General features: G+C 37.8%; 1 protein-coding gene across 1 annotated transcript in view; it reads right to left on the minus strand.

Moving 5' to 3' along the window:
* The window catches only part of LRMDA (leucine rich melanocyte differentiation associated), a 1,013,426-nt gene that overhangs the window by 178,159 nt on the left and 818,036 nt on the right, over window positions 1-17,231 (minus strand). The gene's annotated exons all lie outside the window — the stretch shown is intronic.

A 17,231-nucleotide genomic window follows, 5' to 3' on the forward strand; every position in this document is an offset into this window, starting at 1 on the left:
ATATATATATATATATATATATATATATATATATATAATTACAGCTTCCTTCAAATTGAGTTCTCTGTTTTCTTTAAATACTTTTATGGGACACCTGGGTGGCTCAGTGGTTGAGTGTCTGCCTTGGGCTCAGGTTGTGATCCCAGGGTTCTGGGATCCAGTCCCTCATCAGGCTCCCCACAGGGAATCTGATTCTTCCTCCACCTGTGTCTCTGCCTCTGTGTATCTCTCATGAATAAATAAGATCTTTAAAAAAAAAAAACTTTGGTAGTTAGTTTCATAATGAATTTACATTTTAACAACAACAAAAACACATTGATATATTAATGGTCTTGAGTTTTCCTGCAATATGATAGGTCTGTCCATAACTTCAAGTCTTCTTTTGCATCCTTCTACTGGGTTTTAAAGTTTTCCTCATCGGGATCCCTGGGTGGCGCAGCGGTTTAGCGCCTGCCTTTGGCCCAGGGCGCGATCCTGGAGACCCGGGATCGAATCCCACGTCGGGCTCCCGGTGCATGGAGCCTGCTTCTCCCTCTGCCTGTGTCTCTGCCTCTCTCTCTCTCTCTCTCTGTGTGACTATCATAAATAAATAAAAATTACAAAATATATTTAAAAAAAAAATAAAGTTTTCCTCATTAAGATATTATACATTTTTGTTAATGTGTGATTATAATATTCCCAATTTATTAACTTTTATGTTGCTTCTGCAAATGGTATCTTTCATGGAAAATACTCTCCAACTAGTTTTTGTTCCACTAATTGTATGTTAACTTTATGCTTTACTTCATCATAGAGTTCTCGTTAGTATTTCAGTTGGTTCTCTTGAGTTTCCAATTGTCAAGTCAAATCAAATCATCTGTAAGCATGACAGTTTGGCCATATGTTTTCCATTTTCATGTCTGTTGTTTATTTCTCCTGTCTAATTACATTGGTTAGTATTTCCAGTAAAACATTAAATAATAGTGGTGGTAACAGATACCTTATCTTGTCCTCACATTAATAAAAATGCTTCTTATGTTTGCCCATTAAGTTTGACATTGGCTTGTGGACTGAGATGGATATGTTTTATCACACTAAGGACATATACATCTATTTTTATATGCCTTTTACCAAGGATCATTATTGAATTTGGCAAAGCTCTTTCTGTATCTGTGGAATTATGGCTTTTGTCCTTAGACCTATTAAAAAGATTAAATAAATGGATATTCTAATATTTAAATGTCATTGCATACTTGGAATAAATCTCAGTTGGCCATGATGTTTTACTCTGCTATTTATGCTGCTGGTGTTGTTTAGAATTACTTTATTTAGGATTTTTGTACCTATATTCATACCTGAGATGAGTATGTAGTTATTTTCTCTATAATCCTTGTCAATTTTTCTGTAAATACTTTATGCACTTCATAAAAAGAATTTAGAAGTACTATATTATCTATGTTCTCCAACAGTTTAAATAGCTTTGGAATTACCCCTGTGGTGTGTGTCAACCAGTTTACACCAACTCACAACGGTCAACCATGTACATCTCCTCCCAACTCCATAATGAGTAATGTCATATAGGTATTTTGGAATCAGTCACGGTGGAATATTTATGCCACAGAAGTTGGCAAACACTATAGATCAAGGTGTTTTTATTTTTTATTATTATCCTCCTCATCATTATCATCAGCATCTGCATAGACTCCATTGTTAAATATTTAACAGAATCATCTTCTTAACCAAATCACCTTCTATTCTAAAGTTTGGTAGAACGACCTGGACTTGATAGTTTTGTGTGGAGTTGTGAGAGGTCATTAAGCACTTGATTTGCTTATGGAAATCAATGTTTTAACTTTCTGTCTCTTCTGAAGCCAGTTTAGGGAAATTTCATTTTCTTAGAAAATTATCCACCTGACCTAGATTTTCATATATTTGCACAAAATTCAACAAATTTGGTTATTATGAATCTTTTAATTTTCTCTTCTGTGAATTTTCATTTTATGTTTTGTATGTTTGTGTTTTCTTTAATTTTCCTTGATTTAATTTTTTTAAATCATCTCTTGAATTATTTATTATACTCTTTTTTTATAATTTATTTATATCTGTTTTTAGCTTTAATAATTAATCCCTTCTGCTTTCCTTTGGTTTATTTAGCTGAGTGTTTTTTGAGTCAGGTACTTCATTTATCTTTTGCATTCTTTTGCTTTTAATACACGTACTGAAGTATATGTACGGTTTTCTTCTCAGAACGGTCTTAGATCTATTTCATAGGTTTTGAAGGCAACGACTTCATTATCATATTTCTCTGGCTATTCTACAATTTGAGCTTGTATATTACTTTGACTTGAGATTTAAGAGTTTTAAAAAGTTTCTGAGTAGAAGGGCCTTTTGCAGTCTGATTCTCTTATCAATTTTTGGTTTCATCATCCAGTGACCTGAGAGTTTTTATACTTCCTCTCCTACCTGAAATTCATTAAAATGTATAACTCAGTATATTATTATGGAAGACTATATTTGCCAAAAATAGAGCATTATTTCTGGTCTCACATACTCTTCTATAACTTTGCTACACCCCATCAAGAGGCAGAACCTATTTTTCCTTCCCTTAAACCTGAGCAGCTCTTTGGTAACTACCTTGATGAATATGAGAGAGTTGAAGTAATGCTACATGAATTCTAAGATATGGGTCATAAAAGACAATATGGCTTCTGTCTGGCTCTTACTCTTTCTTGGGAATCTTCTGCCCTTTGAACTCAGCCATTATGGTATAAGGAAGCCTAAACTTGGAAGACCACATGGACCCCACATGGAGAAGAACTGAGGTCCCCAGCTGATAACCAGCATCAACCACCAAGCATATGAGTATGTGAATTCTCAGATGATTCTAGTTCAAGTCTTCAATTGAGGCTTCAGACATTAAAGAGCAGAGATAAATCATTCCCCCTGTACTTTCTTGGAATTCCAGACCCACAGAATCTTTGAACATAATAAACCACTGTCCTCACTATATGACCTCTTTGTCTCATTTAATGCTCTTTTGCTTAAATTCTACTTTGTGATATTTAGACTGTAACACCTGCTGTAATCCCTATTCTATGCTTCTGTTTCAACATTTCTGAGTCAATTTGTCTTTCTCTTATATAATACAGAGAATTGGATTTCGCCTTATGATTCAAATTGAAGGTATTGAAACAGATAAATTAAGTATATTTACATCTTGTCCTATTACAAACATCATGGGTCTTAGCTCTGTCATATATTTTATATGGGCAGAGCTGAGTAGTGGTGACATATCCTCTGCCTCTCAAAGCTAAAATACTTGATATTTGATCATTTACAGAAAATGTTTGCTAATCTTTGATGTAAATTATAATACAGACTGCAAATAATGGTCTATTTAATCACAATCTTTATTTCTGCTTTTTGTTTTTGTTGTTATTGTTGTAGATCTTATTGCTTAAACTAGCATCTCCAGGGCACTGTAGACTAGCCCTTCCTTGCATATTCAAGGACTGTAATGGGAATGTTTTTAACCCTTTGTTCTTCTCTATACAGGTTGCTGTAGGTTTTTGGCAGAAAATTTTAATCAAGTTAGAGAAGTTGCCATGTATTCCTTATTTACTAAGAGATGTGGGCAGAAGTAGTTATTAAATTTCATGAGTTTTTTCTTTTGCATCTATTAATATGAACACATACAATCTCTTTCTTTTTACTATGCCAATATGACAAGTTTACTGATAAATTCTAATAGTAAACTTACCTTTCCATTTTTAGGTAAATCTTAATTGGCCACGAGGTCGTATTTTTTATTACTACATTACTAAATCTTATTGTTAATTTCTCATGGAAGCCACTTTCACCACATTTGTAAGAGGTTGACCTACCATTTCATTTTCATGTATGTTCATAATCTTGTTTACATTAGTTATGGAATTCTAGTTTGATTAAATGAGAAATGTTGACTGTTTTTCATTTTTTGGAATAAATTTAGGAAGTTTCTCCTCTTTGAGGGATACAGGACTATTTTTTTCAGTTTCTTCTCTAGTCTTTTTCTCTACTTAGATATATAGTCCTTCCTTGGGCAATATTGGTGACTGTAATTGCCTTAAATGCCTGTTTTAGATTTTCAAATTTATTGATAAAAACTCTAGAGCTTTCAATCCTTTTATTCCTAATGTTAGATATTCATCTCTAGTTTTTCCTTAGATTTGCTACAATAATCTTAAAAAAAAAACCCTATCTGTTGGTACTATTGATAAAGTGTATTATACATTGTTGCTATTTTATTAAGTTTCAGTTTAATTCAGTCATTTCATATGACATTGAGTTTGTTGTTGCTTAATTAGGATTTTTGGAAACCCAACCTATTTAAGAAATTTTATTATTCCTTGTTTCATTTTTATATTTTCAAGGGAACAAAATCCTGTAATTACATTTTGGGCTATACCCCACAGTTTTTATATATTATAGTGCTGTCTCTTCCATTTACTTTTAAAGAGTAATTTAGGTTTATATTTCCTCATAAACCTAAAAGTTTCATTTATTTCTAATTCTGTAAGGCTTTTTCTTTCCTTTACTCTGCCCAACCCCAGGAGGTCTTCCTTTTTGAAGCTGATTTCTAATTTTACTGAGTTATGATCAATTAATTTGAATGGGGCATATTATACTTTTACTCAATTTGTGGATAGTTTTTGTGACTGTTCCATGTATTTGTAAAAGAATGTTCATTCTGTTTTCTGTTTAATAAAACATCTATGTTGTGAAATTTCTGTTCTGTTGGCTGTCATTTTCTATGGAAAATATGCTAAAATTTTTATCTGAGATTATGACTTTGTCAGTTTTGTCAAGTATTTCTAGAAGTTTTGCTTTATGTATTTCCAAGCCATGTCGTTAGGCATATTGAGTCTAAGATGATTTTTATAGCTTCCTATTTTATCTTAATTACACAAAATATCCCTTTTCATCATTTCAGTAATCGTCTTGAGCCTTACTTTACCTGATATTAACATTCTTATTACTGGATTTTGTTTTTAGCATCGTTTCATTGTGTTTTTCCCCAATCCCTGTATTTTTTCAAGCTCCTATGTTATTTCACTGTATTTATTTCTTTAAAAAGCATTTTATTTTGCATTTTCTTTCTTACCAAGTCTAAGAGTGCCCTTTTAATTTAGTTCATCCACATCTATTATGACTATTACATTTGTACTGACTCTTGCCATTTTATCATCCACTTGCCCAACCTTGCTGCTCTGGCTTGGAGATAGCTTAGCTGAGTGATGTTTGCCAAGGATGGGGACAGGCATACAGATGGGTTGACCCATGTGACTACTCACTGTGGAGGCCTAAATTGTTGGCTGCTATCAAGCCTGCCAGTAGTTCCATGCACTTAGCAAAGTCCTAAAGCTGGTCCTACATTTTTTAACTCTGTTGCATTGATTTTGAACTTGATAAATCTCTTCAAACTTATCCTTTTATCTATCTTGCAGAGATCTACATAGGTTATGAGCTTCTTTTCCAGTTAATTACGGTTTTGTTTTTTCTTCCCCCTATAGAAAGTAGAATTATATCATTTCTCTCATTTCCGTTAATGCTTTTAATGGCTTCCTGTCTAAGGGACACTAAATGGCCTATAAGATGCTATAAGTTCTGGCTTCTCATATTCTTCTAACTTCATCCATGCTGCCCCCATCCATGCTGCACCCATGCTGCCTTCCTCTCCGGACAGAGAACTACCCCAGCTCTACTGACCTCCTCTATCTACTTCATGTATTTCAGGCAAGCTCCTACCTAATATGCTTGTACAAACTCCTTCCTCTCCTTCAATCACTTTTCTGTCAGATATATCCCTTTTCCGTCTCTCACCTCCTTCAAGTTATTATTCCAATACCACTTTCTCAGGGGTGATTTCTCTGGCTATCAAGTTTCAAATTACCAACACACATTCCTTCATCTCTTGTCTATTTTTGTTTTCATTTTAGTATTTATTCTCAGTATTTATCATACCCTATGCTGCTTTTATTTTTTTATCTTAATGATTCTTTCAGTAAAACGTAAGCTCTTTGAAGGCAAATATTTTTGTCTGCTTTATTCATCACTCCATACGTAACGCTCAGAGCAGTGCTTGGTATGGTTTCTGTTCAGTATATAGCTCTTGAACTAATATATTTCTACAGATTCAGAAGAAGAAAAGGAGGCTATGGAACATGTTCTTTGTGCTATCATTATTCTCCCGTAATTTACAATCTTTCAGATATGCCACCATTTACTGCCCTGCCTCCAGGGGACTTTGGTGATTTGTACATTGTATGAAGCTCTAGAAAAATTCCAAAGAAGCAGGTGAAAAAAGAGAGAAATAAGATATAAGAAGGTATGCTCTCTCTCAAGAAGAAAATCTGTGGGGGAGGATGGTTATATGGGTTTCTTTAATCAAAACCAAAGAAAGGGACTACATGTTATCCTCTTTGACTATTCTTGATTATGGAGAAACTGATGAAGTAGAGCAAGATAAATAAAGGAATAAAGAACTAATCCACAAGAGGGAAGACTGTTTTTATTGCTCTTACACAGATGTCTGTCCTCACAAAACAGGAAAATTTTTTTCTTTGGGGGAGGGTGGGAATAAGAGTAAGGGAGCAGCAATTTAAATTGGAATCTCTAGGCAGTCTGTGTTTAAGAATTAGAATTGCATTATTTTCCTGGCTCCCCACCCCCTCTTGTCTTTTAGTTGAGAAACATTTGCCCAGGAACAGCACACAGAGTTTGCATTAGCATCCCTGAGGATAGAACTTTGACCCCACAGACTAAGGAAGCTACAAATGGAAAATTCCAAGTTGCTGTACTCTTTTATTTTCATGCTAATGCTTCTGCAGAGAGTATTTAAAGAAACAGATGCACAAGAATAATAAAGAGTTGAGGACTAAGAAGCCTCTGACAACAGTGGAGTGTTTTTCCAGCACGGCCTTGTATCTTTCTGTGCTTGCACAAGTCCAGAGGGGTCAAGGAGAAACCCTGGTTTTATTTTATGAAAAAGCTAAACTAGCATAGATATAGAAAACCCTGGGTCTGGGTTTCAAATCCTGATTGGATTTGAAAGTTGTTGCTTCACTTTACTTCCTTCAGGCTACAGTATTCAGCTCACAAAGACTGATGAGCATATCCTTCAGTAAAAGCCCTTGGGTAATGGTGATTTCCCAAGCTCCCTTGCCAATTGACACTCAAGTTCAACAGTACTCATCCTTTCCTCACATCCAACCTGGATGGCACCCTCTGTATGTTCAGCCCCCTAGCTATTTCCATTGTATTCCTGACAAAAAAGAAAAACTCTTCATCTTTTTCTTAGAATAACTTCATCTTGGGCATAAATTCTCAAGTGCGAGATGTATCAGAGCATTACACTCTGCAAAGCCAGAAAGTTTCAATATTTTTTTCTTAATGTGCAAATTTATATTTTACTTTACCACAGACATGCTTCACAGGGAAGCTAATTAGAAATGTAAAATCATATCTAACCCCTGCTTTAAGATTATTTCTTACACATACTGCTCATCTGGACCATGGCCAGAAATTAAACAAGAACTCCACTTGGTCTCTCCCCAAGTTCTCTTTCACACCCTGAAGCCACCCAGGGAGAGTTCCTCCAGGTATGTCATCTATACAAATGGTTTCATTCCAGGAGTGGCTTTAGAATTTTTTATATTCAAAGTTCTTAGGAGCAATAAATGGGTGAAAATAGGTGAGTGGAGAGAGGGGTTGGAGGATCTGTTTTGAAACTGCACTTCTGTATCAAGTACACACTTCTATCTCTTGTAGGTTTATAAAAGGTGACTAGAAGAAAGAGCTCCTAAGACAGTTGGAAGTGGGGGTGGGCAGAGTTGATCCCCTTCCATATACCTGAGTAGAAAGTTCTTAGCAATGGCCACTCCCAAGTGATATGATCAACTCAACTTTCTCATTTCAATCCTATTTGCTTTCAACTCTGTTCTCACCTTTCCCCAAGGCTACCTCCCAACACGTTGTTCTTTACTCACATTCCCTTCCTCTGTACTCTAGCAGCCTGAATTCTACTTTCTGTGTGTAGGGCCTTATTTCTAGAGTTAGACTACAGGATTCCTGAAGGCAGAGCCCACAGCTTCTTTTGAATCTCCTACAACCCCCAGTGCAGGGGTCCTCTCAAAAAAAAAAAAAAAAAGTGGTTGGCTGACTGATTGAAGAAACAGAAACAGGCCCCTGCAGTGACCTGAAGCATATGGAATTCTGATTAAGGGAAGTGAAAAGTCAAAAGCCCAATATTGCACCTTTTATAAACTACATGTATCCCAACAAATCCGAGGTTATTGGAAAAGTAACAGCCCTCTCCCCCAACCAGCCCCAACCAAAAAATTCATTAGAATGGATAAAGAACCAGAGCCGTAAATATTAATGGCTGGGAGGGGGAAGCTGGAGGACAGCAGGCTGAACTGAGCAGGTGTTCACCTCACTCAATTTCAATCCGTTTGCAGCCAACAACGTCATTGTTTGGCCTTCTTGAGCTTACCGACAGGCCATTTTTCATGATTTTACCATTTCTGGCCAAATGCAAACTTTTTAATTAAATGTACCACATGATTCCAGATGTTTGTTTATTTGTTCCAAAAAGGTTGTAAAATCTCTATATGAGGAAAAACCTAGGGCAGGGGTAAAGTTTACTACAAGATACAGGGAAACAAATGAATTAGAACTGGGATGGGGAGGTGAATGCTGGGCAGAGCTCTCAGCAGAACAATCTAGACCAAAACCATTGGCTTCAAATAACTCTTCTTCTAGAAATCCAATATTTGGGACTAAAAGACACTGGGCACTTACTAGTTTTGTTTTGTTTGTGGGTTTTTTTTTTTGTTTGTTTGTTTGTTTGTTTTTTAAAGAATGTAGCTCATCTTGAACCAAAGATCAGAATGCAAACAAATTTTTTTGTGGCTGCTTTGCCTGCTCATTGTATGTTTGTTCCTGTTGCTATGAGCCCCACTACATTAATTCCAGCAACCTCCCAGTTAACTGGCCAGATTACAGTTTATGCATGAGTGGTAGGAGAGCATCCTGCAAGGCGGGAAGCAAGAGACGGGCTACAGGCAGAGACCACAGCTTCTCATCCACCATGCCAGCTTCCTCACAGCCTTCTGTTCTCTTGTACTATCTCTAAGCATAATCAGTCACTAAGTCGGTCTATTGCATTTGCTACAGAATGTTTCTCATATTCCTACTCTTATTCTCTGTTCCCTCAGCCAGCCAGCCACTCCTGGTCTTCATCACCAATGCTAGATTATTTCAACATTATCCTAACTGATGCTGGGCTCTCGGTTTTGGTTTCAAAAGCCAACATCAGAAATATTTTGAATAACGTGAGGAGGAAAAGCACTAACTGTCCATTTTCTCTGATGCCTGAATCAGAGATACCCTGTGACTAAACCATCAGCAACCTTGAACAACAATTCCGTAGTGGCCATAAAGTTCCCTTTACATTGCCCTCACCCCTGCTCCACTGGCAGTGTCCTGGCCCCAGCTGTCTTCCCCATCTGTTACCAAGTTGTTTCCTAAATTACCTTTGCTAGAAACCTGCTCTTTGGAGGCAGTACACTCTGCAGTCACATAGCCTGGTATCAAGAAATCCAAAGCTTCTAAAACTTCAATGCCATCCCAGAGTGGCCTCCTGGATTCCAGACTCTTTTCTTTCAAATTCCCCCTCCTACTGTCTGCAGATTAATAATCCCATAACATAGCTTTAAATCAAATCTAGATGCTTCTGCATATTCAGGGCCTGCCATAGTATGGATCCATCCTACCTATATAAATTTATTTCTGACTTTTTCAAAACTGGGTCCCTTCCTCCACTCAGTTCTATCTATTCTTATCCCTATACTTCTTCTTTACCCATTTCCCTTTTTGGAGGGGGAGGGTAGGGATGCCCCTCTTTTGCCATCCATCTCCTCATGACTTGTCCTTTAAAGCTCAAGGCCAATATCCTCCACACAGCCAGTGCCTGACTATTCTAGCCTTTACTGATTCACATTTTTTCTAAACATTTATAGCACTTATAGCTTTTACCGAGTAAAGCAAATCTTACTCATATAATATATGGTATGTAGTTTGGTTGGCATTGCTTCATTTCAGTATGTCCTCAATCAAACCATAAATTCTTAGAAGACAGACACTATGCTCTCCCTTCCTGAATTTTCCACAAACCCTAACACATACTTGGTACAAAGTGGATACTTAGTAAAGGCAGTGGATGCCTAGAGGACTCCTTAATTGAAGGTGCTCAGAGCAATATTTGTCACTGTAGAAGTCATATTTGGCCATGTCTCAATTCTTCACTTGCAACGGAAGGGATAAGAAACAGCCCATGACAGGGCACCTGAGTGGCTCAGTCGCTTGAGCTTCCTTCAGCTCAGTCATGATCCTAGGGTCCTGGGATCGAGCCCCGCCTTAGGCTCCCTTCTCAGTGGAGAGCCTGCTCCTCCCTCTCCCTCTACTGCTCCCCCTGCTTGTACTCTCCCACGTACTCTCTCTCTGTCAAATAAATAAAGAAAATCTTAAAAAAAAAAAAGAAGAGAAAATTAAAAAAAAAAAAAAACAGCCCATGGCTCTAAAACTTCAAGACATTTAGAATCTTCAATCCTGTCAATCCCAGGCTCTCCATTTTTTAAGACAGAGGGACATGTTTTCACCACCATTTTTTATTTGGACTGTCTTTTGGGGAAAGGGTTATATCTTATCCTGCACAAGTAAAGTTTGTTTCTGTTGGGAGTACAAGGTATGAGTCCATTTTTTCCTCCTTGCTCTGCTTCTGAAACAGAAGAGCCAAATTCGTAGCCCCTTTGTATCTATGAGAGCACAACAATTCTGCCCAAAGAGTAGAAATAAAGCAATCATGGAGACTGCAAATGAAAAATCATCCTTGGAGGAAAAGATAGGAAATGGACCCCTATGGATTTCAAATGCTTAAAGGAGGCTGCTTAAAGTTCCTGGCTGAAGTCCATGCCAGTCTTGGTAATAGTCTAACAGATTCATCCATCTTCAGATTCCACTTGGCTTGCTCTTCCATCACTGCCACCTTCCCAGACAGCAAGTGCACACATGCACATCTATCTATATATATGCGGAAGTTTTAATCTACACTACCCTCCATTCCAATCCACCCAGCCCCGCTCGGTACAGAGTGAAGCTATTGACCCTGCAAAGCAGCAGAGAGATGAATTTGATGACCCAGACTAGAGTTTTTAAACCATTTCAGCAAGGTCTAGAATCAAAGGAAAGTACAATTTATTCAGCACTTAGTAAAGTCCTTTTACTTTGGAACAGAGCGCACACACTGAAAATAGACTCCCACTGCCACGCAGATAAAATAAACCTGTCAACCACTACTGTCAAATCACTAGTCACCTCGATTAAATAAAGGAAACTTTAGCATCTCTCAGCATCTGAGAATTCCACCAAGATTATAAATCCATAAAAGCATTATGAAGGAAAGAAAACTAAAGTAATGGGTTCTGTTGAAATGTCATCAGAGGAAGCATTTTACATAATTAGAAAATGCTAATAATAGCTCTGCACAAGGAACCAATACACTCTTTCCCTACACAGCCAGGGCAAAGCCATGGCATGGAGTCTGAAAGAGGGGAGCTGAGGCCATGCACTTATCTAGCAGGACCCACAGAAGAAACATGTCCCTGTCAGCAGCAAGGAGCCAATTGCTAAAGATTTTTTTTCTTTTTTCTTCTCCTTCCTCCTCTCCCTCCCTCTGTCTCTCTTTCACAGCTTTCAATATACTTTCTACGGAGAAGAGTTGGATCTGCCGTACTTCTGTGAACCTTCAATGACTCAGTGATGTTTTCTGGAAAATCTGATAGCTCACTCCTTTGAAAAAATAATCAAAATATTTTGGAAGACAGAAAGCAATAAATAAGCAGGCTGCTTTAGTCATAGGGTCTGATCTCAGGTGGGACCACCTTGGCAAAGCACCATAGCCATTGGATTGCTTATTTCATCTTTTTAAATGGTCAACGAGAACAATGAACAATAGGCAAAAAGATACCGTGATGCTGAACTAATAAGATAACCTAAATAAGTGCATCTATTTTCACTGAGTCTGTGCCATTATTCTGTGTAGATTTTGTTTATAATGATCAAACCTACTTAGGTTTCATGTTCCCTGTGGGTTGACATGGCAAGATGGTATGACTATAAAAAACAGAAAAAAAAAATTCAAGTTGTCTGAAAGAGACAGATTGCCTCCAAATCCTCTAAGCTGAAAACAAATTGTGATGAGCAGTTTGGTTATCAAGCAGCCCCATCTTGAGCCCTCCCAAAAGTATTCTGCTCATTGGCATGCAGTTTTTCTGGGCAACATCTCCCCATCCAAAACATCTTTGTCTACATTGCCACATCTTCACATACATCCATTAATTTTCCTCTTATTCATTTCACTTTGGCTTATTTAAATAGTTGAAGCAAAACACTCTGTATTTATGGCTTCTGTGAAAATGTATTTTATGATATCTCATGGTAAAACTGTTTAAAAAATAAAAATAAAAAATGCCTGCAGTTTTTCTTTCCATCTTTTTCTTCCTGTTTGGATGGCACACATTGAGCTGCTTCATGGAGATATACAGAAAAATCAATTCCTAAGCATAAAATGCAACTCACATTAAGGAAACTGCAAACGATAACTAATTATGATGAGTTGCTATGTAAATCATTCTATGACAGTCCCAGCAATCAATTTCAAACACAAATAGACCAAGCCCTGGCTGGAGAAGAGGATGAGCACCTAACAACTGTATCAAAAATAATGGCAAGATTGCTAAGGATGGGTGGAAATAGGATGGCTACCATTTCCAAGCAAGTTTCCAAAGATTTTCTCTCAATTTGCTGCATTCTGACTTTCATACGTCTAAAGTCCGATGCTTACTATGACCAGGTAACTACGTCATACCTTCAAGACTGTATAAGCATCCGAGAAAAAACAGTAATTCAGGGATGTTCACTGGGCTTGCAATTACTTTGCAAAATGTGCACACCAATGCACTGGAACGGGACCCCTAGTGTGTTAGCTACAGGCAATGTCAGATCACAGTATGTGTGCGTTACTGCCTGTTATCACCTGGCATCATCACCACCCTCTTCCAACCTTATCTCTGCAGCTCAGAGAAGGAACTGGAAGCTGAATTTCTAAAATGTTCCTTGGCATGTAGTTCTAGGTTAGAACAGGCCAAAGTGAGACACTGGACTATGACTTGGAAATCCAGAGAGAAAGAAGAGCAGGGCACTGCCTGGGTAGTTCTAATGTTTGAAGCAGTATCCAGGTGAACTTCTTGAGGATCCCTCCCACGTGGGCACTGCAGGTAGAGAAAGTCAGTAGGATATTCCCAGGTGTTCCTGACATGTGCAGAAGCTTTAGCAAGTTCTCGAGAATCACCAGCCTCCATGTGAGGCTGGGACTCTGGGTGGGGTCTTCCCTGACTGGACCAGCCTCTTCTTCATTCCTTACATTAAACCCCTTCATCATGTGAATACATAGTGGGCCTTCCATTTTCCCTATCTGAATTCAGACTGATTTCATAGGATCTTCCTCTTTGGTTTTTCAAACTTTCTCTGTTCTTGAATTTATAGATTTGAAATTTTAAAGAAGGGAGGAAAGGAGAATGACAGTCAATCCCTTTGACAGAAGAGGCGAGTACTATACTTCACTGCAGCCTTAGCTCAAGCTGTAGAAATCCACCCCAGCAGTGGACGTTTCCAGGCCATTTCTCTGCCTGTACTTCTTTCTTCGCTCTAATACAATGCCACAGTCAGTCTTGCATTTGCTTCATATGTCCTGTGTGAAGGACAAATATCAGAGGTGGCCTGGGAATCAAGGACACAGAACTCTGATTTTTTCTTTTCCTTGCCTCTGTCACTGAGTCACTCAGTCTCCCCTGGCAATTCTTGGTGCCTTCCTCTGTTAAATGGGAATATTAATATTTACCCTCCCTACTTTCTAGAGTTGTCTTGAGGATGATATGGTCAACTCACTAAATAGAAATGTTTTCCCTAAAAGATGCAGTGGTCTACGTAAATGCAAAGTCCATTTCCAACAGTTACCAGATAAAGAGTGGCAATACTTGGCACACAGGTGTATGCCCTATGCACATATTTAAAGAAACATTTCTCCAGGGAACACTCCCAACACTCTTCTTAATGTGGATACCCATGGAGGATATAGTAAGTAGACTGCCACTAGGTAACAATTGGGGTTATTGACATGGCCCCATAGTCCCTGTACTCCAAAGACATGTTTAGACCTACAGCAGAATTCTCAGATTTCAAGTGCACAATCATAAAACCTCATCTATACCACAGCCTGCATCTTATGGTGAGTGTAGCCCCTTCTTTGAGAGCTTCTGTTACTAGTAAAATGATTCCATTAGTTGCTTCAATTCATCCTATTTTCTTCCTACCATCGAAACACCAGAGTTTGAAAACTATGACAAAAAAATTATTACCTACTTGGAAGTTATACAATGTGGCTAAATGCTTCCTGACAATGAATCAATACATATGGCCCCAACCATGATGATTTGGGTTTGTGAAACAGAGTTGAGGTCTGAGGTCCACAAGGCTGGCCTTTTCTTCCCCTATCACTCACTCCTAAAGGAAAATGGGTCTCCTTTCTCAGACACAATCAAGTTACTTCACAGAGGCATCTAAATTACTGACTTTCTTCTGGGTTTCTACCATTCATCATTTACTGAACAAATATTTATTGAGCTCCTATTAAGCAGGAGGCCCTGTGGCAGGCATTGTAGGTATAGTGGTGAGCAAATAGACACAATCTCCTCCATTGCCTTCAATAGCTTATACTGTCCAAGAAGGCACTAGAAAAAAAAAAGCCTGAAAAAGAACACTGAGCTAATATAAATGTGGGAAGGGTGGGCAAGGATCAGAAAAGTCATCCTTACAGCAGTGATAGGCTGATACCTGAAGATGAGCAGAAGTCAGGGATGTGAAGGAGAAGAAAGATTAGAATCTGTACTCCCTTCAGGAAGCTTTCATTTATAAAGAGTTCGAAAACCTACATTACTAGGCTTCTTGAACACAAAGCAGAATATATAAAATTGCACAAAGGAAATAGAAACAAATATTTTAAGTACCTCGGGAAGAGGAAAAATCAATACAGAAAAAAAATTCATACAAGAATCAAAAAGTACTGTGCATTACTATCCCTACGATGCATGGATTAACTATAAATTATACACAGAAAAATAGAATCCCTATATCCTGATCTTTATTCTGGGCCCAAATTTCCTTTGTATTTGAATCTACAGTCCTTTGGACATAAATCTTGAGTCTATCATACTTGACACTGGAAGTAACATAAAAGGACAAGTAAAGAGAAAATGGCATGTATAGAAAAACAGCAATTTGCACGTGAACTACTGCCAGCCAGTTTATGTAGTTGTTGGTGCGGAATGAAAAGAGATTGGGAACTGGATGAATCAAAAATTATTTGCAAATAGAACTTTCACTTAAGATTTTATAGACCAAGTCTCAGACATCATGGAAGATTTCACTTGGGCAAGACCTGATGCAATTTGTCTTCACATGTGAAAGAGCCTCTCTGGATAACTGTAAGTTGCTTCCATAAAGGTGTTAACAAATGATAGCCAAATAGTTTGGTGATTTATATGATCAAAAATATAGAATAATTTAACTTAAATATGAAAAAACAAGGTGGCATTGGGGCACCTCAGTGGCTCAGGCCATTAAGCATTCAACTCTTGGTTTCAGCTTAGGTCATGATCTCATGGATCATGAGATGGAGACTGCATTGGGCTCTGCACTCAGAGGAGAGGCTGCAGATTTTCTCCCTCTGCCCTACTCCTCACTCATATGCACTCTTTCTTTCTTTCTTTAAAATAAATAAGTAAATCTTAAAAAAAGAAAAAAGATGGCATTAAATTGTTTCATTCTGGGTGCCAAAAAAATCAGGCTTTTCCTACTTGTTATTGTGTGATTCATGCCCAGCTAAAATATATCAGTTTCATCTCTTTCCTACATGTATCAGCCTTATATAAATTCAACCTTAATGACTTTGTGGGCTCTGTTTTTAGTGGTGTCCACATGCCATAGGCCCAAAGACCTGCCTGTCGTTTCATGATGCTGACCTGCTTTTTTTCACTACCAGGTCCTTAGCATCAAGCAACCAGAGCATTAAATTTGTAGGCAAATTTAACCAGAGCATTAAGTTTTTAGGCAAATTCTTCAGTAAAATTGAGATATCTGTGGCTGGGTCCTTTCAACAGCAATGTTCCCATTGATGCTGGGCTCTGATGTCATTAAAGGGCACTTGTTTTAACTCTAAACACCTTGAGCATTCTTCCATATTCCAAATATTACTCAATATACCCTCAAAACTTGTACTCTTAAATTCCATTTCTTTAAGGTTCATTTTTCTTATTTTATCATTATAGTAACAAATGAAATTTGTCCTATTATGGAGGATGATCATGGATCTGATCATGTCCTTCTGTTGTGAAATCTCAATTTCAGGGCTAGATCAACTTTCAGAAGTAGGCTTATGGGTCTGAGCCTTCAATTCCTATGTAGTGTACTCAATGAGCTACAGAGTAAAAATACCTTTATTCAATATAAGAAACCAAAAAATAAATCCATGCTAGAGTTAGTTATTTTGTTTAGATACAGTATTATTATTTACCTAGGGGAACTCTCCATCCCCCTCAAAAAAATATTCTCTAAAGGAATATGTTTGAGACTTCCATAAGGACATTCAGCGAAGGAGATCTATACATACCCCTCAAAACATAGCATGTTAGCAGCTATTGGTTCTACCTGCTTTTGAGCAAAACTGACTTTCACAAAGCTGACACTTAGTGAACAAAACCATAATTGGACCAAAATATATGTAAAATGAAGAAAAGTTCTACTGTGCCCAGACATCAAAGGGGCAACACAGGTCCAAGTCATAGACACCTAGAACCCTGTGTCATATTTTTGATCATTTCCTATAGAACAGAAGTGTGTCATTTGTCCAGAGCCCACATGTCTTCTCAGAGTGCCAACTTCACCACTTTCTGGGTCCTCTACAGCCTTTGTTTCTACCCATCCATTCTGCAATGTAGCTAGATGACAGAGCTACAACAGTCCTTATTCAGTGTTCCCTAAATGTATGAGGGGAATTTCCTGCTTGGGGAACTGGCATTTAATGTATAGAAGGCCCT

The sequence above is a fragment of the Nyctereutes procyonoides genome, unplaced genomic scaffold, assembly GCF_905146905.1.
Source record: "Nyctereutes procyonoides isolate TBG_1078 unplaced genomic scaffold, NYPRO_anot_genome, whole genome shotgun sequence".
Classification (NCBI taxonomy): domain Eukaryota; kingdom Metazoa; phylum Chordata; class Mammalia; order Carnivora; family Canidae; genus Nyctereutes; species Nyctereutes procyonoides.